At 39.3% G+C, this 23,170-nt stretch overlaps 1 protein-coding gene and 1 non-coding gene across 6 annotated transcripts in view; both read right to left on the minus strand.

The window, feature by feature from the left end:
- The window catches only part of COMMD10 (COMM domain containing 10), a 144,703-nt gene that overhangs the window by 78,780 nt on the left and 42,753 nt on the right, over positions 1-23,170 (minus strand). The window lies entirely within an intron of this gene.
- LOC129148900 (small nucleolar RNA SNORA38) lies at positions 511-641 on the minus strand. Its single transcript, XR_008555931.1, has one exon. It is a non-coding gene; the product is annotated as a small nucleolar RNA SNORA38 (small nucleolar RNA).

Consider the following 23,170-nt stretch of genomic DNA (forward strand, 5'->3'; position numbering starts at 1 on the left):
TCTCCCTTCCTCTCTCTGAAATAAAAAAAAATTTTTTTTAATAATTTAAAAAGAAAGAAAAGAGAAAAGGAAGTCAAGGAATAGAGTGGGTAAGCTTGCTTTTAGTTTTTCAAACTTTTTAAAAAGACACGGACTCTTTTGTTCAATGAATGTACTCCATGGAAATACAAAAGCTAAAACAGAAAAGTGTACTGCTCTGCTGGGCGGAGGACCAGGAAGGGGTCTGGTAAACTCCCTTTGCTCACCTTCTTCCTTCCATACCCTTATATTTAGTAGCCACCTAGGAACACAGAGTCGAAAGTAACCTTTTGTTCTAAGTATACAAAAAAGTGAAAATTCCACACCTCCTTAAAACACATATCCTTGTTGGGATCAATACAGATCATTTAGGATGAGGCAATACAGAGACCTATGCACACAAAGCTCTAGCAAATTATGAAGAAACTTCTCACACCTCCCTTTCTATACTTTTTTAAAAATATATATTTTTTATTGATTTTTTTTTTTTTTCTATGTGGGATGGTTGATCTTGAGCTTGCAGGGAGCAAGCTGGCTCCAGACTTCTCCAAGTCCACATTTCTTTGCCTCCAATTCTTACGTGTCCAAAGACAGGGAACCACAGACACGCCTTTGTAGGAGGGTTATTTTATTGATTTTTTTACAGAGAGGAAAGGAGAGGGATAGAGAGTTAGAAACACCAATCAGCTGCCTTCTGCACACTCCCCACTGGGGATGTGCCCGCAACCAAGGTACATGCCCTTGACCGGAATCGAACCTGGGACCCTTCCATCCGCAGGCGGATGCTCTATCCACTGAGCCAAACCAGTTAGGGCTCCCTTTCTATACTTAGCAATAGGATTTACTCGTTTTTGGAGAAAAATCTGTATGGGTCAAAAGTCTGATTAGACATTTTGTATGTAATTTCATTCAATTCTCTCAAAATTCTTGTCAAGAAGTCACATTATTTCTATTTTGCAAAACAGGAAGCTGGGGTCCAGAGAGGTCAAGTCCACAGTTAAAAAACTAATAGGTGAAGGGGTTAGATTCAAAGCACCATACAACAGTGGTCGGCAAACTGCGGCTCGCGAGCCACATGCGGCTCTTTGGCCCCTTGAGTGTGGCTCTTCCACAAAATGGGCGCGCATGTACATTGCGACTGAAACTCCATGGCCCATGCACAGAAGTCGGTTTTCGGCTCTCAAAAGAAATTTCAATCGTTGTACTATTGATATTTGGCTCAGTTGACTAATGAGTTTGCCGACCACTGCCATACACCAAAGCCCCAAAGTCCATTATATTCCATTGCCTCCAAATTCATAAATGTTATGTTGTTCCTCTTTTATCATTTATATACAAAATTCTCTGGCTAAACTCCCATAAAATGTTGTCTCATACATAACATTAAAAACAGCTTAACTCTTGAGAATTATAACTGTTTTGCTGTAATAGTGCATAATAAAGTCACTCTAACAGATCTCTCTGCTCAGTCTGGGTTGGTGTTGTTTTTTATTGGGTGGGATGGGGTAAATAATAATAATGCTTGCAACTGTTGCTAGAGTAAAAGTCAATGTTATGAACACTTCTTTAGTGTTCATAATGTCCTAATTCCACATCTACCCGATTCATGAGATTCTATCCTAGGAATTATTGTAAACCAGTCTTATTATCCCAGAAAGATTAGCTGGAGATGAAACTGCAACCACTAGAATGTATCTACATAAAGTAATAAAGGTATTGGAAATAAATATTTGAGAAAATAATCACCAAATAGGATCATGAAAAAAAAGAGCTCAAGTCAATTCAAATTATTCTAGAGAAAAGTTCATTTTAATCAAAAGCTTCAAAAAAGAATTAAGAATAAAGAAAGTATCTATATATATAAAAACCTAAGAGACTAGCAGACCGGTAGCTATGATGTGCACTGACCACCAGGGGGCAGACGCTCAATGCAGGAGCAGAAACCACAGGCATGGAAACATGGAACAAACTGATGAACCGCAGAGGAAAAGGGAGTGGGAGGATGGCAGGAAGAGATTAACCAAAGATTTTATATGCATACTAGAGGCCTGGTGCATGGATTCACACACCGGTGGGTCCCTCGGCCTGGCCTGTGCCCTCTAGCAATCCGGGACCCCTCGGGGGATGTCGGAGAGCTGGTTTTGGCCCGATCCCCACAGGCAAGACCAAGGGACCCCACTGGTGCATGTGTACCAGGCCTCTAGTGGGTATATAATTAGGGAGTGAATACAAAAGAACTGACATGCTAGATCTGAAAAATATAGAGTTGAAAAATATAGAACTCTGAACCAAATAGAAATGTCTGCCATTTTTCCACATCTGACTACAGTAATAAGTACATCTACTACACTTCCAGAAATAAAACCAAGTAAAATGAGGTCTTGGGATATCTCATCTATCATCCATAAAACTTCTTTCAATAGTCATTGATAGTACTTAACTCAAAAGCATCATAAACTAGTCCTCTTCAATATAAGGAATTTAAGAACAACACAGGAAACTGAACAAAATAATTAAAATCCACACAAATTCTAAAAGGAATTTATATTTCCCTTAAAATGACGCCAGCAACCTCTGTAATGCATGGAAACACATAATCTCAAAAATGTTCAACATCATTTTTGATTGGCACTAATACTTTTTAGGTATAGTTCTGCTTCTGTACAATACCTGAACACAATGATGGCAGAGAGATCTCCTCAGGCACCACAAATGAACTGCTCTGTAGACTATCAGCTTTCCAGAAACCCAAAACTGAATGTAAAGTCCATATTCATTCATTCATTCATTCATTCATTCATTCATTCATATATTCATTCAATAAGTACTTACTAAATGCTACTATGTGTCTGGCACTGTGCTTTAATAAGTATGATCATATCTTGGTGAACAAAACAGAAATGTTCTATTTCCTCAAATGCAAATAAACTGTTTTCTCAGAACAGAGCTTTCTTTTGAAAGAAAATCCCAAATTTAGACTGAATACTACTCTGAAAGTCTTTACCCTTATTAATTTCAAGGAGGACTATAATTCACTTTCATGTGGATATGGATTATTTAAGTCCTTCCAATAGTCTCTTGGAGAATTTAGGAAATATCACATTAAAAATAAAAACAGATTGACTTTCATTTTAATGAGTTCATATTCTATGTACTCATTGAAATTCTAGAGCATGAGCTAGCTAAATCCAGATTTTAAAATCTACTTTAGGCATTTAAATTTTATTCTTAAGGAGTTTGCTAAGATCAAAGTTTTAGATCCTGTAGAAACTTTTTTCTTTTCAATTCTGGCACTATCCCCTTAGTATTGGCTATGAATACTAACATTTCATATTTCAACTATAATGTTAGATATTCTGTGTTCATGGTAATTATTGAGTTCCGGTGCACAAATTCATGCATGAGTGGGGTCCAACTGGCCTGCCCGATGGGGGCCAATTGGGGAGGGGGTCCATTGGGGGGCAGGGCCAGCAGGAGAGAGGGGCTGCCGGTGGTTTGCCAGCCGTCGGGGGGCCCGCTGGGGGTTGGGGCCGGCTGGGGGAGGGGCCACAGTCATTCTGGTTGTTCTGGTCATTCTGCTGTTCAGTTGCTGGGCTTTTATTATATAGGACTAGTGGCCCAGTGCACAAAATTCATGCACGGGGATGGGGGGTGTCCCTCAGCCTGGCCTGCACCCTCTCCAATCTGGGACCTCAGAGGGGATGTCCAACTCTAAACTGGCAGTCGGACATCCCTCTCACAATCCAGGACCGCTGGCTCCTAACCGCCTGCCTACCTGATCACCCCAACCACTCTGCCTGCCAGCCTGCTCGCCCCCAACTGCCCCTCCTGCCGGCCAGCTCGCCCCCAACTGTCCCCCCCCCCGCTGGCCTGCTCGTCCCCAACTGCCCCCCCTGCTGCCCTGCTTGCCCCAACAGTGCCCCCCTGCCAGCCTGATTGCCCCCAACTGCCCCTCCTGCTATCCAGCTTGCCTCCAACTGCCCCCCCTACCAGCCTGCTTGCCCCCATCTTCCCCCCTACCATGCCGGCCTGCTTGCCCCCAACTGCCCCCCCTCCGCCAGCCTGATCACCCCTAACCGCCTCTGCCTCAGCCCCACCACCATGGCTTTGTCCAGAAGGACGTCCGGAAGGTCTCCCAGAAGGTCTCCTGGTCTAATTAGCATATTACTCTTTTATTAGTATAGATATTTTCTGATGAGACAATGCCTCTCTCACCAGCAATATCTTCATGATCATGTATAAATTTATTATTTTAACTGACTGTCTGGACAACCTGCCTTTTTCCCACTTGGTTAGAATTTTAAACCCTTTTTACTTGACTTTCTAACTTTACATCTTTGTGGGTATCAATATTACTTCATACTTGCCAAAACAGATTGCTTTTCTCTCAATCCTTAATAGCCTTGGAGTTTTTCCCAAGAACACTGCTTTATTTCCCTAATTGTTCTTAAATTCTGAGGAATCTCCTAAGTTTTGTAGCAATAATTAAAATTTCTTCTCTGTGTAATCTTATTTTACTCTAGTAACAATTTTCATTACCGCAACTGACCGCTTCTTTGACCAAACTCCCTCAAGACACAGCTGAGACCTCCATCCACCCCCCCCCGCACACACACACACACACACACACACACACCTCTTCCCCATTTCCATTAATACTACAGTTCATCAATTTACATAAACCAGAAACCTAAGGATTGCTCTTAACCAGTTAACTGCCACGATATTTTGAATTTAATTTAAAAAGTTCTGCTGCTTGTGTCTATAAACGCTTATGGCGTACAAATGGTTAATTTCTCCCCTCTTTCTCCCTTATCTCCCTCTTCCCTCCTATCCCCAAATTTACACAGGCTAGTCTACTTTTAGTTCCTGGAATAAATATTTTTTTATCTTGTTCAGGGCCTATGTATATTTAATTGTACCAAGTAATGCTAATCCATCCTCCTCTTAAGAGACCAAGTTCCTTCTCTTTTTTGGTTTCTACCACAATGTCACTTCTTCAGAGACCACTATACTTAACATAATTTTCTCTCTGATCTTCTCAATCTTCTTCCCCTTGTTTGTGCCCTTTATATGATATATGTCAACTACATTAATTTGTTTACCTGTTTTTGTCAGTATATGGCAGGACAATGTAAGCTCCATGAAGGCAAGAGCTTTGTCTGTCTTACTCTTTATCTCCAGTTCTAAATACACTTGGTATATGTTTAGTAAATATTTATTGAATAAATACACTGGAAAGTTTAGATGAAGAAAAGCTGAGATTCTGGACAGTTTTTGGTTTTTTAAATACAGTGTGGTAAACAAGGCCATAGGTGCTAGAAATTACAGATTACTTCCTTTCTTTTTTCCAAATATGTTTTTATTGATTTTTAGAGAGAGAGGAGGGAAAGAGAGAAAGAGAGAGAGAGAGATCAATGAGAGAGAAACATCGATCAGCTGCCTCCTGCATATCCCCTACCGGAGATCGAGCCACAACCCGGGCAAGTGCCCTGACCAGGAATGGAATGGGTCAATACTAAACCACTGACCCACACCAGCCAGGCAAAGATCACTTTCTTAGATTAAAACATATTCCTTCTCAATCTCATTTGATGACTTCAAATGGGCTTACCAAGATCTGTAACAGTGGTTCTCCAAGTGTGGACCCTGGACCAGTAGCATCAGGATCACAGTGCTTTCTTAAAATGATATTCTCTAAAAATGTTTGTTAAATTTAACTGAACAGACTTCCTTTTATCATTTCCTTCTTTCTTTATATGGATTTTAATGATTAACTATGCTTTATGCTTTTAAAATACATGACTCAAAAGCAATGCATACTGTACACAGGTTTAAACTACTCTGAGTTTTATTAATTTATTTCACATTAGTTATAAATCACTAGCTTAGTTTTAACTTACTATTTCATACAATTTCAGAATTTGGGAATATAAAGCATAATTTTAGTTTATAATGAAGAAATTGATAAACAAACATCTCTAGGCATAAAAGTCAGTGTTTAGAAGTCACATAGTATTAAATATCCAGACTATATACACACATACTACTTAATATGTTTCTAAAGATTTCAATTTATCCAATAGAGAAGTACACCTAAGAAATAAAATTAATTTGTGATTAAAATCGATGTGTGGTAGGAATAATAAAGATTTTTTTAACCATTATTTATCCCTTTTCTCCTGAAATGACAAAAAAAGTCTTTAGTCTGAAAAGAATAAAAATTTAGTCAGCGCCGAAACCGGTTTGGCTCAGTGGATAGAGCATCGGCCTGCGGACTGAAAGGTCCCAGGTTCGATTCCGGTCAAGGGCATGTACCTTGGTTGCGGGCACATCCCCAGTGGGGTTGTGCAAGAGGCAGCTGATTGATGTTTCTGTATCATGGATGTTTCTAACTCTCTATCCCTCTCTCTTCCTCTCTGTGAAAAATCAATAAAATATATATTTTTTAAAAATTTAGTCAGTAGCCAATAGGATACAATATATATATAAACCCACTAAATATCCCCAAATCCAAAGAACTGATTTTATGAAAAGTGTTTTTAAAAATTCCTAATTTTAGCAAGGAAAAATGTTTTTTTGTTTGTTAATCCTCATCAGAGGATATTTTTCCATTGATTTTTTAGAGAGTGGAAGGGGGAGGAAAAAGAAAGAGAGGGAGAAAAACATCAATGTGAGAGAGACATATCGATTGGTTGGCTCCCACACACATCCTGGCAGGGGTAAGCATAGAGCCTGCAACAGAGGTATGTGCCCTTGACGGAAATCAAACCCACAACCCTTCACTCATGGGTCGATCAATCGATGCACAGAGCAAAACCTGCTAGGGTGAAATGTATCTTCTTTTTAGTTTAGTTTTATTACATCTGTTTTTCAAAAACTTTAAAATTAGAGGCCACAAAAAGGTAAAAACTAATGATTTCTGAAACATTTATGAATGAATTACTAATAGAAAATGTCACAATAAATTATACTGTCATTTAGGCAAGCATTATTAAAAATGTAAGGCACCACTAGGGTCTTATATGAAAAAGTAAATCCATATTTCAAGAATAATACAGAAAAGAAGGAACTGAAAAACAATGCCTGTTCCTTCTTTTTTACTGTATTTCAGTGGCCTAGGACCGAAACAAAAGACAAGTAAATAACTTAATTGGAGAAGAAATCTGGTGAATATGTTAAAAACACATTCTAAGCAATACAGTAGTAACAATTAAAAATTCAGGTATATTAATGCTATTAGATTTAAACAATATCCATACTGTTTTTTATAAACTTGAATATAATTAACCTTCCATTAAAAAATGTTGGTACAAGAGATTAAAAATAGTGACAGAATAAGAGGATGCTGCATGGACATGCTCCCATGAACAAGCTGGAATTACAACTGAAATACAGAAAGGCTTCCTGAATAATCACTGGAAAACTCACAGGAGAGAACCCTGATATCCAAGGACCGAAGGTGGAGACCACATAGAGTCTGGTAGGAGGGCAGAGGCGCAAAAGGGCTGGAATAGTTCCTGGAATAACAATTTTCATTACCGCAAATGACCAATTCTTCAAAAAGAAAGAAAAAACAATTAAAAAACAGGAGGACAGCTTAAGGGAGCTGTGGAACAATGTGAAATGTAACAATATTAGAATAGTAGGTGTGCCAGAAGAGGCAGAAAGGGAGAAAGGAATAGAGAAGGTGTTTGAAGAAATAATGGTAGAAAACTTCCTTAACCTGGTAAAGGAAAAAGTCACAAAAGTTTAGGAGGCACAGAGAACCCCAAACAAGAAGAACCCAAACAGACCCATGCCCAGACACATCATAATTAAAATGCCAAAAATTAAAGACAAAGAGAGAATCTTAAAGGCAGCAAGAGAAAACAAAACTGTTACCTACAAAAGAGTTCCCATAAGGCTGACTCCTGATTTCTCATCAGAAACTCTACAGGCCAGAAGGGAATGGCATGAAGTACTCAAGGTAATGGAAAGCAAGGATCTGAGACCAAGATTAATATATCCAGCAAGGCTATAGTTCAAAATAGACAGTCAAATAAAGCACTTCCCAGACAAAAAAAGGCTAAAGGAGTTCACCACCACAAGCCAGCATTACAAGAAATGCTAAAGGGATTACTACAAGGGATTGCTGAGAAGAACAGAGAGAGAAACCTAGCCACACAGAATTAAAATGGCTATAAATAAGTACCTCTCAATAATAACCCTAAATGTAAATGCATCAAATGCTCCAATCAAAAGGTGTAGGGTAGCTGAATGGATATAAAAACATGACCCAACTATATGCTGCCTACAAGAGACCCACCTCAAAACAAAAGACACACACAAATGAAAGTGAAGGAATGGAAAAAAATTTTTCCATGCAAATGGAAAAGAAAAAAAAAGCTGGAGTAGCAATACTCATATCCGACAAAATAGACTTTAAAAGCATCATGCTAAGCAAAATAACCCAGTCGGAAAAAGATAAATATCATATAATCTCACCCATTTGTGGAATATAATGAACAACATAAACTGGTGAACAAAAAAAGAGGTAGGGGGGCAGGCAGGGAAATATACTAGAATATAATAGAAGTAATACTGTTATTTGCAGATTTTTAATATTTCCTACAACTTTTCTGATATCATACTATATTAGTACAATTTTGGTATTATACTTAAAATCCTTTTATTCTTGAAATGTTAATGTTTATTGCATGTAATATTATTATATGTAAGATCATTTTTCTTGAATAATTGGTGTTTATTGCATGTGACATTATCATGTTTAAAATCATTTTTCTTAACATATTTATGTTTATTGCATGTAACATTATTAAAATTAAGATCGTTTTTCTTGAAATAAAAAAATCTGAAAAAAATGTTGGTACATTTAACTTAAAAATGTACAGAAATAAACTAATAGTCTAAGTGTACACAATAGGTACAATGGATTATTAACCCTAAATGAAAATACAAAAACTTCATTACTGACTGTTCAAAGATATAGGGGGAAAATCTAAAACCCTATTTTAAATTAAATGCTAATACATTTACAGTAAGCCTTCATTAGCACTCAGTAGCAATCCTATTAAGGACAAGAATAAGAAAAGCTTCCTTAATTCCTCTCCTTTGAATTGGAATCAATTTAATTCTACTTCAAACTTGAGTCTCCACTGTACAACCTGCATATAAACATGCATCAAATTCACTGCATTATGACTCCACACTGCTTTACCCAAACCCATCTTTCAGATATCACCCGTTTCTTTTTTTTCTTTTTTTTCATCAGAACCAGTCTCATTTCTTTAGTCTTTGTAAAGTCTATGGTCCTAAGCTCTTCATTGGCTTTACTTAATGCTCTCAGTAACCTTTATTCAAAATGTTGGTACTATTACTATTACTATTCTATTTTACATATGAAAAAAACATCTAGTGTTGAAAAAAGATAACATCCAATATAACAAAGCCAACGGGACACAGAGGATAGACTTCAAACTAGGTTAGTGAGGAACCAAAGTCCATAGTGCTCTTAACTATTCTCCCATAACACAATTCTAATTCATTCTCTTCTGTCTTTGTTTTAGTTCTTCCATTTATTCCTCTCCCTTTAATTGCAGGTAATATCGAAGACTGTCACTTCTCTACTGTTTTTCTACCCTATTTCTTTAATAAGCTCATATATTCTGACAATTTCAACAAGATCACATAGACGAGATTCAAAATCTGTATTTTGATCCCTTCCCTTCAGAGCTATATTTCTTAACCCCCAAGACACATATTCAATCAGATGACCTAATATTATTCCCTAAATTCAGCACAGATGATTTCCAAATCCTTTACAACATAAACATCTTAATTTCGCACAAAAACTCAATTCATCTTAGTTCTCATCCAACTTATTTATTTCTGTCCATGGAAATACCATTCTTCTACATGCTCCTTCCCTTCATTCTCCATACCAGCAATTTTCAACCAGTGTGCCACAGTTGAAAATTTAGTCAGGGGCACTGACATATTTTCCCTTAGACTGTCAAATAAAAAAAATTACAGTAGCCAACACAATAGCCATCTGATATGAATGAATCAAAATTATATCTATTTTTTGTCAGATTGGCAAAATATATATTTTTGTGTGTTCCACAGATTTTTAATAATTAGTTTATGTGTGCCATGAGATGAAAAAGGTTGAAAATCGCTTCTCTATACTATAAAACTAATCTCTAGTTCAATTGCTCCAGGGAGATCCCTATCCACTTTCACCAGGTGAGGATGCATTTCACCACAAATGCCTTGTGCATTTGAATTTTCTACTTCATTCCTACAACCACAACCTAACAACCCAACTTACCCTATCTTCCTGGCCCCAGTATTACCTACTTTGATCCTTCATGCTCACCACCACAGACTGATCTTCTCAAAATACAATATTTATCAAGTCATTATGTTTTAGAAATCTAGAAAAGTGCTCTAGTGCCTACATATAATCTACCTGGTTTGCAAGGATCTCCTTAATTCAACCCCAGGTTACTAACAGTTTCTACTACGTGCCTTCTACTCTGCTCAGGTCCTTCCCTTTGTTCTTCCCAAGCCTTCTAAACTCTCTCCATCATGGAATGCCAGTTCTTCTCCACACCATCTTTCCATACACTTCTACATCTCACTTCTTCCATATGTCTTGAAACAAGACCACTCCACATAGGCTCAAAGATGCTTGCAAACAGAAAGAACTAGGCTTAAGTCCGGAAAGCTGGTTTCTAAGTCTGGTTCTGACATTATCCAGTAGTGTGACTCTGGGAAGATTTTTGAGGTAACAAACTTCTGGTTCCTTATCAGTAAAATGAGATACTAAATTAGATTATCTCTAAAATTCTTTAATTCTATAATACTTATTGTCTTAATACTTTAACAGTTAATCATACATTAATGGCTTTATCTATATTTAATCATCTTTACTAGGTTATAAAGTTCCTGAGGATAAAAGATATGTATTATACAGGGGTGGGCAGAGTAGGCTTAACAGTTGTGAGCACATGAAACAGTTTATAATCTTGTTATTATTAATTCTTGTATTATATACTAGAGGCCCGGGGCACGAAATTTGTGCATGGAGGGGGGGGGGTTGTCCCTCAGCCCAGCCTGCACCCTCTCCAATCTGGGACCCCTCGAGGGATATCTGACCGCCCGGTGGGATTGGGCCTAAATGGGCAGTTGGACAACCCTCTCACAATCCAGGACTGCTGGCTCCCAACTGCTCGCCTGCCTGACTGCCAGCCTGATTACCCCTAACTGCCCTCCCCTGCAGGCCTGGTCCCCCCCAACTGCTCTCCCCTGCAGGCCTGGTCACCCATAACTGACCTTCCCTGAAGGCCTGGTCCCCCCCAACTGCCCTTCCCTGCAGGCCCGGGTGCCCCCAACTTCCCTCCTCTTCCGGCCTGGTCACCCCTAAATGCCCTCCCCTGCAGGCTTGATTGCCCCCAACTGCCCTCCCTTGTAGGCCTGATCCCTCCCAACTGCCCTCCCCTCTGGCCTGATCGCCCACAACTGCCCTCCCTTGCAGGCCTGGTCTCCCAACTGCTCTCCCCTGCTGGCATCTTGTGGCGGCCATCTTGTGTCCACATGGGGGCAGCTATCTTGTGTGTTGGAATGATGATCAATTTGCATATTACTCTTTCATTAGATAGGATAGACGCCTGGTGCACGGGTGGGGGCCGGCTGGTTTGCCCTGAAGGGTGTCCCGGATCAGAATGAGGGTTCCCTTGGGGTATGGGGTGGCCTGGGCAAGGGGCCTGTGGTGGTTTGCTGGCTGGTCACACCCCCCAGTGACCCAAGCAGAGGCCCTGGTATCTGGGATTTATTTATCTTCTATAATTGAAACTTTGTAGCCTTGAGCGGAGGCCAGGGCCAGCCAGGGAGGGTGGAAAGCTTGGCTTCCTCCATTGCCAGGGAAACCCAAGCCTCCTGCTCTCTCCAGCTCCATGGCTGCCGCCATTTTTGTTGGGATTTATTTATCTTCTATAATTGAAACTTTGTAACCTGGAGTGGAGGCCTGGGCCGGCCAGGGTGTGTGGGAAGCTTGGTTTCCTCCATTGCCAGGGAAACCCAAGCCTCCTGCTCGCTCCGTGGCCGCAGCCATCTTGGTTGGGTTAATTTGCATACTCGCTCCTGATTGGCTGGTTGGAATGGCTTGTGGGTGTCACAGAGGTATGGTCAATTTGCATATTACTCTTTTATTAGATAGGCTTTTTCCATACAAATAACTTTAAACCTACTTTTGCCCACCCCTTGTATTTAAGCATTAGGAAAATAAAAGAATTTTAGAAATTAAGGTATTTTTGTAAGTATAAAGTTAAAAAATAAATAACTTATATAACTTAAATAATATATATAAAATAATAAAAGCATAATATGCTAATTAGACCAGATGTCCTTCGGTACTTCCGGACGAAGCCGGGGCTGCAAGGGAAGCCTGGGTCCTGGGTGCCTGCCAGCAGCCGGAGAGAGTCCCAGGTCCCAGGTGCCAGAGGGAAGCCGGTGCCGGCAGGTGGGGGAAGGAAGGCCTACTCTTGCACGAATTTCATGCATTGGGTCTTTAGTATATACATATATATATATATTTATATATATATATATATATATATTTAATCCTTACCCGAGGATACTCTTTCCATTGATTTTTTTTTTTAGAGAGAGTGGAGGAGAAGGAGGAGAGAGAGAGAGAGAGGGAGAGAGAAACACTGATGTGAAAGAGACACATAAGTTGGTTGCCTTCCTCATGCGCCCCAGGTCAGGGATAGAGTATGCAATCAGTGTATGCACCCTTTACTGGAAACTGAACCCCAAGCCCTTTGGTCCGAGAGCTGATATTTTAACCACTGAAAAACCTACTATTTACCATTAGCATTATTTTATAAAGCAAAAGGATATTAACATGGGAAAGACAATCTCAAAATATAAGCAAGCCTTCTGAAGAAAGAATAGTAGACAACCTTATATTTTTCACCACCTAAGAGCACCTAGGTCCTCCTACAGAGTGTACTAAGCACCTTGTTTTCCATACAAGAGAAGTAGAACAGAAAGCCTAGAAAACTGTCTACATTCACTTCCACCTCATTGCAAAGGTGATAAAAATGCATTCGACTTGACTAAAGCCATGGGTTTTCTCAAAGTTTTAAATGCCAAGGTTCTGAGGACAAAAAGAATTATGAGGCTTAAAAATAAGTTAAAGAAGCGTTTGGTATCAACAGATCAGTAGTTCCAGTTTTACTATGTATTTTCATAGATAGCAGTGTTTCTCTAGGCTTTTTTCTTCAAACAAAATCTTCATATCTGATGTAAACAAAAGAGTGGTTAAAGAGTCTCGCTCTATTATCTTGTACCTAAGAGACTCGTCCATCTTCAGTGTTCACCTGTCTTCCCAGCCTTATCTGTCACATTTAATTAAAAAGAGCAAGAACCTTGTTTTCCTCATGTATAGATGAAACATCTGATATCATGATGCTAAATTGCTATTTGAGGGTCAATATACAATGAATTTATTAGCTCATAACCAATGCCAGGAAAAGTATAAAATATTAATAAATAAATTTGAGCTAAGTTTTCAGAATAAATTTACATTTTTCAAATACATAGTTTGTCCTCAAAACAGTGACTGGCATCAAAATTCATAATTCTGAGACACATATATCTAAATACTCACTACAGTATCTTCCATATCTGTATTTCTAATTTCGTCTATTTACTTAGCAGATGATGGGATCAATAGTCTAGGGCAGTGGTCGGCAAACTCATTAGTCAACAGAGCCAAATATCAACAGTACAACGATTGAAATTTCTTTTGAGCCGAAAACTGACTTCTGCGCATGGGCCACAAAGTTTCAATTGCACTGTACGTGTGCGCCCGCATGTGGTATTTTGTGGAAGAGCCACACTCAAGGGGCCAAAGAGCCGCATGTGGCTTGCGAGCCACAGTTTGCCGACCACTGGTCTAGGGAGAGGCAAAGAGACAGAAAGCAACCTACTGTTTGCTGTCCAATTGCACTTGAAACTAACCTCTGTAATTCATTCCTTGAAAATAAAGTTCATAGTTTTATGCAATAACTCTTTTAGGCCAAAATACTTGGAAAAACCTCTTTTAAGGATTATATAGTATCCTGACTGATCTACACTTTACATGGTAAGGTTAGGTTACATATCGCTATTGCCCAAAGATAAAAACAAAAATAAATATTCTCAATTTTGTCACTCACTTCCTTTTAGATCAAAATATAGTTATTGGAACAATCTATTCATATTGTAAATGAAATGCTTTCTAACTATAAAAAAATGCTACAAAGGAGGTAAATTAAGTATTTTTCTGGGCAATCTACTTACTGATTTTAGTCATTGCATAAACTCTTCCCCTTACTCAGGCTATTCATTCCTTTGTCTCACTTACTTTTTAAGACCTAATTGAAATGTGTACTCCTTTGTGGAGCCTTCCCTATGGATCTAGATAAGATTAATCAAACACATCTGTGTGCTCACACTACACTTTGAATAAACCTCCATAACTTAATACCATTTATAAGTATATAGTATGTCGGGCACCAATTAATTGCATTGTTTCAAAGCCTTTTTTCTCACATCACTGTGAGTCTATCCAGAGGAGGAAACCTTAATACCCATTTTCATCCACTCAGCACCTATCCCAGAGGTTGGCAGATAATAGGTTTTAAACAAATGTTCATACTTTATTAAAAGTATACTTTTTATTAACAGAAATATGTATAAATTGCATTTGCATAAGATATTAAATATATAATTTGATCAGCATCTTCAAGTTTAATTATTCTAATGCAAAATTTGATTTTTTATTTTATTCCACAATTGAAATTGATATAAATAATTGCTTAGGCCCTGGCTGGTGTGGTTCGGTTAGTTGGAGCAATGTCCTATATACCAAAAGGTGGCAGATTTGATTCCTGGTCAGAGCATATACCTAGGTTGCGGGTTCGATCCCCTATTGGGGTGCGTATAGGAGGCAACTGATAGATGTTTCTCTCTCTAAAATTAATTCTTAAAAATTAAAAAATAAAATAAAAATAATGGCTTAGCATCAGTATGTTGTCCACATGTCAGATCCTCATTCCTGGCTTTTTTCCCCCCCATTTTACATAGAAAATCAATTGCTGAAATAATTTTATCTCTAAATCAGGAGAGTTAGTCTTTGAATGCTTTATTACATTGGAGTCAAACAGACTTGTGTTCAAGTTACTCACTAGCCATATGGTTTTGCTCAGTTTCTTCATTTATAGAATGGAGATAATAAATACTATCTATTTCACAGAGCTATTGTGAAGAATAAATTAGATAACATATTTTAGGCACTGGCACACACTAAACAGTCAGTAGACAGCAGCTGTTGTCTCTGAGATATATATTTAGCCCTAATCTAGCAATGATTATTATGGTCTTCCTTTGGACCACTGGTACTCAAATAGATAACAAAGAACACAAAAAGTTTGGTGTAACTCATAAAAATACAACTGATAGCCCTAGCTGGTTTGGCTCAGTGGATGGAGCGTTGGCCTGAGGACCAAGGGGTCCCGGGTTCAATTCCGGTCAAGGGCACATGCCCAGGGTTGCGGGCTCGATCCCCAGTGGGGGGCGTGCAGGAGGCAGCCAATCAATGATTCTCATCATTGATGTTTCTATCTCTCTCTCCCTCTCCCTTCCTCTCTGAATCAATAAAAATATTTTTTTAAAAAATACAACTGATATCTACCACCCCATTCTGAGATTTTTGTATTGGTGGAAGGACAAGGGAAATAAGGTACAGAAAGAGAGAATTAGAAAACTATCCTCTATAATTTTGATATCACTATTTTAAGTATTAAATTTATTAAACCTTATATTTATTCCCAAATCCATTTATTAACAGTCAACATGTTGGATTTGTCAAAATGCCAAATTCGAGTATTTCCATTAAAATAGACATTTTATTCAATAATATATTTGTCTATACAGCCAGTTTCTTATCAATACTTAATTTAAATCATGTATTATTTTTAAATCCTTATAAAGATTAAGATCTAGAAAAAAACTTCTTCCGTCTATAATCTATTCCTAATTTGGGGTTTATTAGTTTTTAAAATCGTTGTCACTGTATGAAGAGAACTCTGTAACATTATCACCATGGCCAGTCATGCTCAGGGCTCAAAGCTGTTCTTCTACTATGTCAGAAAGGTCTCAGTCCTGCGTGCTGATAAAAGTTCCTATGTTCTACTGTTGTTCAACTTAGCTATTTAGCTCAGCATTTTAGAACAGTCAGTAAGTGTGAAATAAAAATACTGCAGTAGCCACAGACACGTTCATTAAAAATATAATAACAATTGAAGGTCTACCATTTGCCAGGAACTGTTTTAGGCATATCCCATTCTCATGGAGTTTACATTCTAGGAGAGGGAAACAAAAATTAAACAAATAAACATACTAATATGTAGTATGTTAAAGGATGATATTTCTCTGGAGAAAAATAAGATAAGTTAAGACGGATAAGAAGTCACAGGTGTTTGTGGCAGTTATTTATAATGTATTCAGGGAAAGCTTCTCTTTGACGAGTTATCTGACCTAATGGAGAGAAAATAGCAATTCATGTGGATATGAAGGGAAGATGCATTCTAGAAGAGGATGCAAAGGCCATGAAGAAGAAGCATGTTTCCAGGAAAAACAAGGTGACTTCCATGGTTAAAGAACAGTGAATGGGGATGGAGGCTGGGGAAGGTGGGAGCTTAGTGGGGGTGGAGGGTGGGGTCAGGTAACAGATGAGTTAAACAGGCAGCACAGGTTTTATATCTCGTAGGATCTCATATGCTATGTTAAGGCCTTTGGGTTTTAGTTTGAATTATAAGGGAAACCCTTAAAGTATACTGAGCAGAGAAATAACAATCTGAATTATGTCTAAAACTTATGACTATTGTTAAGCTACAGAGAACAAAGGTAGAAGCAGGGAGATTAAAAGCACAGATGAAAAATTCATGTAAATGATTAGCCACAAGAGAAATAAAATTTCCTGGACTTAATTAATGAACATGGTGACCTAGACCCTCTATTCCCTGTGACAAGATTGCAAAGATGTTAGCACCTGTTACCTGTCAAACACAACAAATTTGTTTGCCAACAAATTAGTCAGACCTCAGGAAAAACAACACTGTCTGCATAATAAATGACACTTCATTTACCAAAGTCTTTTCATAACGTACATTAATCCTTAAAGCTTTAAATGTATATCCCTAAATCTGTCAGATTCATGAAAATCAAAACTGCAAACATAGTAATAAATTATTCCACTTCCAGGAATAGCAGACTAACACAAACTCTCCTACTAAAGATCAACTAGAAAAACTTGACAATAACTAAAAACAAACATGAAAACATATTTATTTGAAGGGATCATGTAGGCTCTCACAGGCTAACAACAAAGTAATGATTTGTAGTTCAGAATCCAGAAGCAGCCCTTTTGAGAAACTTGGCCTTTGGAGGCATTCCTGACTTCCTCCTTAACAACAGTAAATATTTAAATGGTCTTTTTTTTTTTTTTTAAGGTAAAGTAATCCATCTTATTAGCAATTAAGAAAATAAATATTAAAACTACAATAAAATACCACTGGACACTCATCAAAATGGCTAAAACTAAAAAGACACTACTAAGGTCTGGTAACAACGTGAAACAATCACAACTTTTATATACTTGGTGTGTGTAAACCATACAACTGCTTTAAAATTAAACGTATACATAATACAGGTATATATGTATTTTTTAATAGAAGGTAAAAGTGACTTCAATTCTCCACCTTTTATTAAAGACATTACCTCTGAAATGACTCAGTAGTGTCTTCCGTCAATAATTAGGAGCTATTTCCGTACTCCTTGAATCTGGCCTGTTCTTTGACTTACTTTGGCCAACAGAATGTGGTGAAAACAACAGTGTGCCAGTTCTGCACCTCAGCCTAAAGAAGCCTGTGTCATTTCATGCTCCCTCTGAACCAAGTGAACAAGCCTAGGCTGACCTGCAAAATGGTACAAAAATATGAAGCCCAGTCACCCCAGAGCCACAGTGAATAAAGCCATCCTAAGCAAGCCTGCCCCAGGAAACTGCTAACACATGAGCAAATTCAGCTGAGATCAGACCAGACCAGCCCAGCCAGTAAACTACTTTACCCACTCACAGACTCATGAAGAAGAATAAATGCTTACTGTTTTAAACCACTGAATTTTGGAGTGGTTTGTTACACAGCAATAGCTAACTGATGGTACCAGAAGTGAGAAACTATCATTTTAAAAATAAAATATGTGATACTGGCTTTGAAACCAATGGCCTAAAACTTGAAAAACGATGAGCAAACTGTTTGGAAAAGCTGTAAAAGGGTAAGAAATTTTTCATTGGAGGATGAAAAAACAGGAACTGTGTGTTTTGTAATAACAAAACAAATGACAAAATTATGCTGTCAACTATAACTCAGAAGATGAAAAAGTTACTTAATAACCATTTGGATTTGCCTGAGATCTCTAGACAAATATTGACAGTCAGCTGGTTGTTCCTACCTATCTATAATAATAAAAGCATAATGTACAAATTGACCAAACGATCAAACAGCAGAACGAACGTCCAGACAACCTTCTGGACAACCACACTATGACACGCACTGGCACCAGGCCAGCCAAGGCAGGTGCGATGTGATTGGTCAGGAAGCCCGCCATTGCCCCACAATCGCCCCGCAGAGGGAGGCCCAGGCTACCCTCTGCGAGGCAATCGATGGGGGGGCTTCGTGATCAATCGCCCCAAAGAGGGAGGCCCAGGCCACCAGCCAGCAGGGCGATCAATGGGGGGTAGGGGAGGAGCTCCACGATCACCCCGCAGAGGGAGGCCCAGGCTTCCCTCTACACGGCAATCGATCGCGGAGCCCCAGCCAGGTGGGCAGGGCCTCCATCTACTGGGCAATCGATCATGAAACACCACGATCAATCACCCCAAAGAGGGAGGCCTAGGCTACCCACCTGGCAGCCAAAGAAGGAGGCCCAGGCCACCTGGCTGGTTGTGCTGCAGTGGATGGGTGGGGCCTCCCTCTGCAGGGTGATGGTCTTGGGGCCCCGCGATCGATCGCCCCAGAGAGGGAGGCCTAGGCCACCAGCCAGCGATGCTGTGGAGGGTGTGCAGGGCCGGCCAGCGATCGCCCTGCTGAGGGAGGCCCAGGCCAGCCAAGCGATTGTACCCCATGCCTGTCACCAGCAGAGGGAGGCGACCGGTTGTGGTGGGAGGGGGGGCAGCGCCGCAGAGATGGTAAGCAGTGGCAGCGGTGAGGGTGGGGCCAGCTGCTGGCAGCCAGGGGAAGGAAAGTCCCAATAGGCCCTGATCACAGGCCAGGCCTAGGGACCCTATCCAAGGGGTCCCGAATTGTGAGATGGCGCAGGCCGAGCTGAGGGACACACCCTCTCCCCATGCACAAATTTCGTGCACCAGGCCTCTAGTCTATGATAAGGTAATATGGCAGAAAAAAGAAGAGCTAACGAAAAACTAATTAATAGTTTACAAGTAAAATGTAGTAGGAATTAAGAGGGGCCAGGACTTGCTGGGTTGGAATATATAACTGCTTCTCATTTCCAGTCTTTCAGCTGGCAAAACATTCTCCAAATATAATATACTAGTGGCCGGTGTATGGATTCGTGCACATTGAAAGGAAATTAATTAGAAGGTGGCCGGCAGGGCGGGACTGGGCAAAACAGCTGGACACGCCCTGGAGCCAACCTCCTGTGGTTCCTCCCCAGCCAGCCATACCTGGGGCAGCGTCCTGGCTCAAAGGGCGTCTGCAGTCACTGCAGCTCAGCAGTAAACCAGATTCGGGCTGACAGTGCCCCAACAACAACATAACCCACAGCCAAAGGGGAAATCGTGCGGTCCCGCAAGGAATTGGGCTCCCTCTTCTCTGGTTCCGAGGTGCATCAACCGAGAACTGTTGCTGCCAAGTCACCGCAGCTCGGCAGCTCCTGCTTGAGCGTCTGCCCCCTGGTGGTCAGTGCATATCATACCTACCGGCTGGTCGGACGGTAGCTTAGCTTTTACATATATAGAATAGATTCTGGGACCTTAGATCAAATCAAGGAAGTACCGTATTTTCCGGCATAAAAGACGACTTTTTAACCCAGGAAAATCTTATACGCCCAGTTGTCTTATACGCCGGAAAATACGGTATATGAAAACTCTTAGTTAATGCCACTAAAAGAAATATGGAGGGGCCTGTTAGACCTTCTCATTTAAATAAAAGGCCTTTTACAGCCTTAAAGGAATTGCCTCACAGCAGTCTGACATACCCAAAGTAAGTCTAGAGAAAGAGGCACATCTCAAAATGATTTAAGCGTGGCATTTGGCATAATGTGATACCCAGTAATTCCACTCTCAGGCAGACACCCAATAGGAATAGGTGATCATCTGTAGTAAGAGGCATGTATAAGAATGTGCTCATATTAGTTAAAAACTGGAAACAATCCCAATGCCTATCAACATTATTATGAATAAATAAAATGTGATCTGATTATATAATAAAATACTACAGAGCCATAAAAATGGACAAACTATAGCTAAACATAACAAGGATGAATGTCACAAATAAAATTTTGAAGAAACCAGAAACATAAGAACATAATCTATAGGATTCCTCTTAAAATACGGCTAAAAATAAAAGTCAAAACTAAAATGTAGTGCTTAGCAATGTAAGACTTGGGGTAAAAATATAAGAAAAACAAGAAAATATTACCATAGAAAGCAGATTACATGAGAGGGAAGAGAAGGGAAAGTTATTTAGAAGAAGCCATGGAGACTTCTGGCATTCTGGTAATATTTTACATCTTGAGCTGGGTGGTAGTTACACAGATATTGGTTTTGTGATTAACTGATCTGTGTTTTCTGTACTTTTCTGTATATACATAATTTAGCATGTGAAAGAGATGTGAATAAGTGAGACCACAGGTCAGACAAAGAACTAAATATGTCCAGATTCATAAGCACTTTGTAATAAATCTTTTTCTTTAAAATGATATGCTGTGCTGAGATTTTGTTCAATGCATGTAATCAAAGCAACACTGATTTATTCTGTTAGCCTGTTTAAGAGAGAAAAAAAAGATTTCCTTTTTGCTTAGCCATTCAATAAAATCTAGCAGGTACTATATTATGAAATGAACTGCCACTGTCTCTCATTAGGGGCAGTAATAGTTAAGATGTGTGTTCAATAGCATTCAAAAAGTCTTGATAAAATATTATTCCTCCATCATTTATCTAGTTGCTCTTCAGAAATCAAAATTTTACTATGATGAGAAACATTTAAGTCGAATTCCCTCCTGGCCCCACTATAGCTGAAAGCAAAAGACCTAGTCCCTTTCTGCCAGAGAAACACCAAAACGGAGAGCCCACAAGATCTGACCTCTCTCAAGGCTTCCGTACTGTATTCCAGCTGACTATCAACTTGATATATGTAGTAAGAGACATGTATACACAAGATGACAATATGCTATACTACCTAGCTTCCATTAGAACTTTCTTTTAAGAAAAGATACCACTATAAAATAAATGCTGAAAAATCATTACTAATATAACTCGTATTTGTCCATTTTTGCATATTCTACTGCTACAGGTTTTGCAATCTATAACACAAAGCATAAAAGAGTTACAGATTGTTTCAGTTAAGAGAACACTTTTCTTTAAAACTGTAAACTCATTTGCCCTGGCCATTGTGGCTCAGTTGTTGAGTGTCATCCCGTGCACCAAAAGGTCGCCAATTTGATTCCTGGTCAGGGCATGTGCCCAGGTTGTGGGCTTGATCCTGGGTAGAGGTGGGTGTGGGAGGCGACTGATAGATGTTTCTCTCTCACATAGACATTTCTCTCTCTCTCTCCCTCGCCCTTCCTCTCTCTAAAAATCAATTTTAAAAAACATAATAATAAAACTGTAAACACATTAAATAAGAAAAAAGAAAACATTCAGCTTGAATTAGCACATAACAACTTCACTTAAATTTAGAATGTGCCAGTCAGCAGATAGTTAGTACTGGATATACTATGAGACTATCTATAATAATAAAAGGTAATATGCTAATTAGACCAAACATCCTTCCGGGTATCATTCAGGATGTCCTTCCAGACGAAGCCGGGGCCAGAGCAAAGCAGCCCCGGTCCCAAGCGCCTGCAGGAGGGGGCCAGAGGGAAGCAGCTCGGGTCCTGGGTGCTTGCCAGCAGCGGCCAGAGCGAAGCCCAGGTCCCGGGTGCTGGAGGGAAGCCGGTGCCGGCAGCCAGGGGAAGGAAGGCCTGCTCTTGCATGAATTTTTGTGCATCGGGCCTCTAGTTATAAATAAAACTATAAATTTTCCTATGAATCTATAACTGTGAAATGGGTTACAGGTTAGCAGCATTATACTTTGAAAGGGATTACAAATCAGACAAAATGGAATTTTAAAATACAAGCCGAAATGTTGAAGACTGTGGCAAATTTAATTCTCCAAGTATAGACAATATATTTTATCCCACACACCCCTCTTACAATATGAATTTAACATTTCTCCATAGAGAAGTGGAGTCAAGATCCCTCCCCTTGAACCTCGCAGGCCTTTGTGATTCCTTCACCCAATAGAAAACAACAGAAAGTATGCTGTGTGACTTCTGAGGCTAGGTCATAAAACTGTCATGCACTTCTGTCTTAGGATGCTCATTCTTAGAATTTAGATGCCATTGGCATTAGAACTAGGAGTAGACTATTAGTTAAAACCCTAAAGGGCATTGAGGATAGTGTTAGTAGAAGCCTATAAAGCCCAGGAAAGAGTTGTTGGTGAGGGTTTAAAAGAAAGTAAGGAAATGTGATTGGAAGCTGCAGGAAAGGGGATCCTTGTTTTATTTTGGGGGAACACTTGGAAACACTGATACTGGCAGAAAATTTTTAAATAGAAAATGTTCCTAATGAACATTTAAATAGAAAATGTTCACAATTACAATGTGAAGTAACAAGCACCTCCAGATGACAAAATTATTCTCAAATAATAAGTGCTTTCCAGGTAAAAATCAAATCCAGAGATCTTAAGAACATATGTTAAGACTTTAGAAAGATCTAACAGAACTTCATAGAAATGTTCAGATTAACAAAAGGTCT

The sequence above is a fragment of the Eptesicus fuscus genome, chromosome 4 (genome assembly GCF_027574615.1).
Source record: "Eptesicus fuscus isolate TK198812 chromosome 4, DD_ASM_mEF_20220401, whole genome shotgun sequence".
Lineage (NCBI taxonomy): Eukaryota > Metazoa > Chordata > Mammalia > Chiroptera > Vespertilionidae > Eptesicus > Eptesicus fuscus.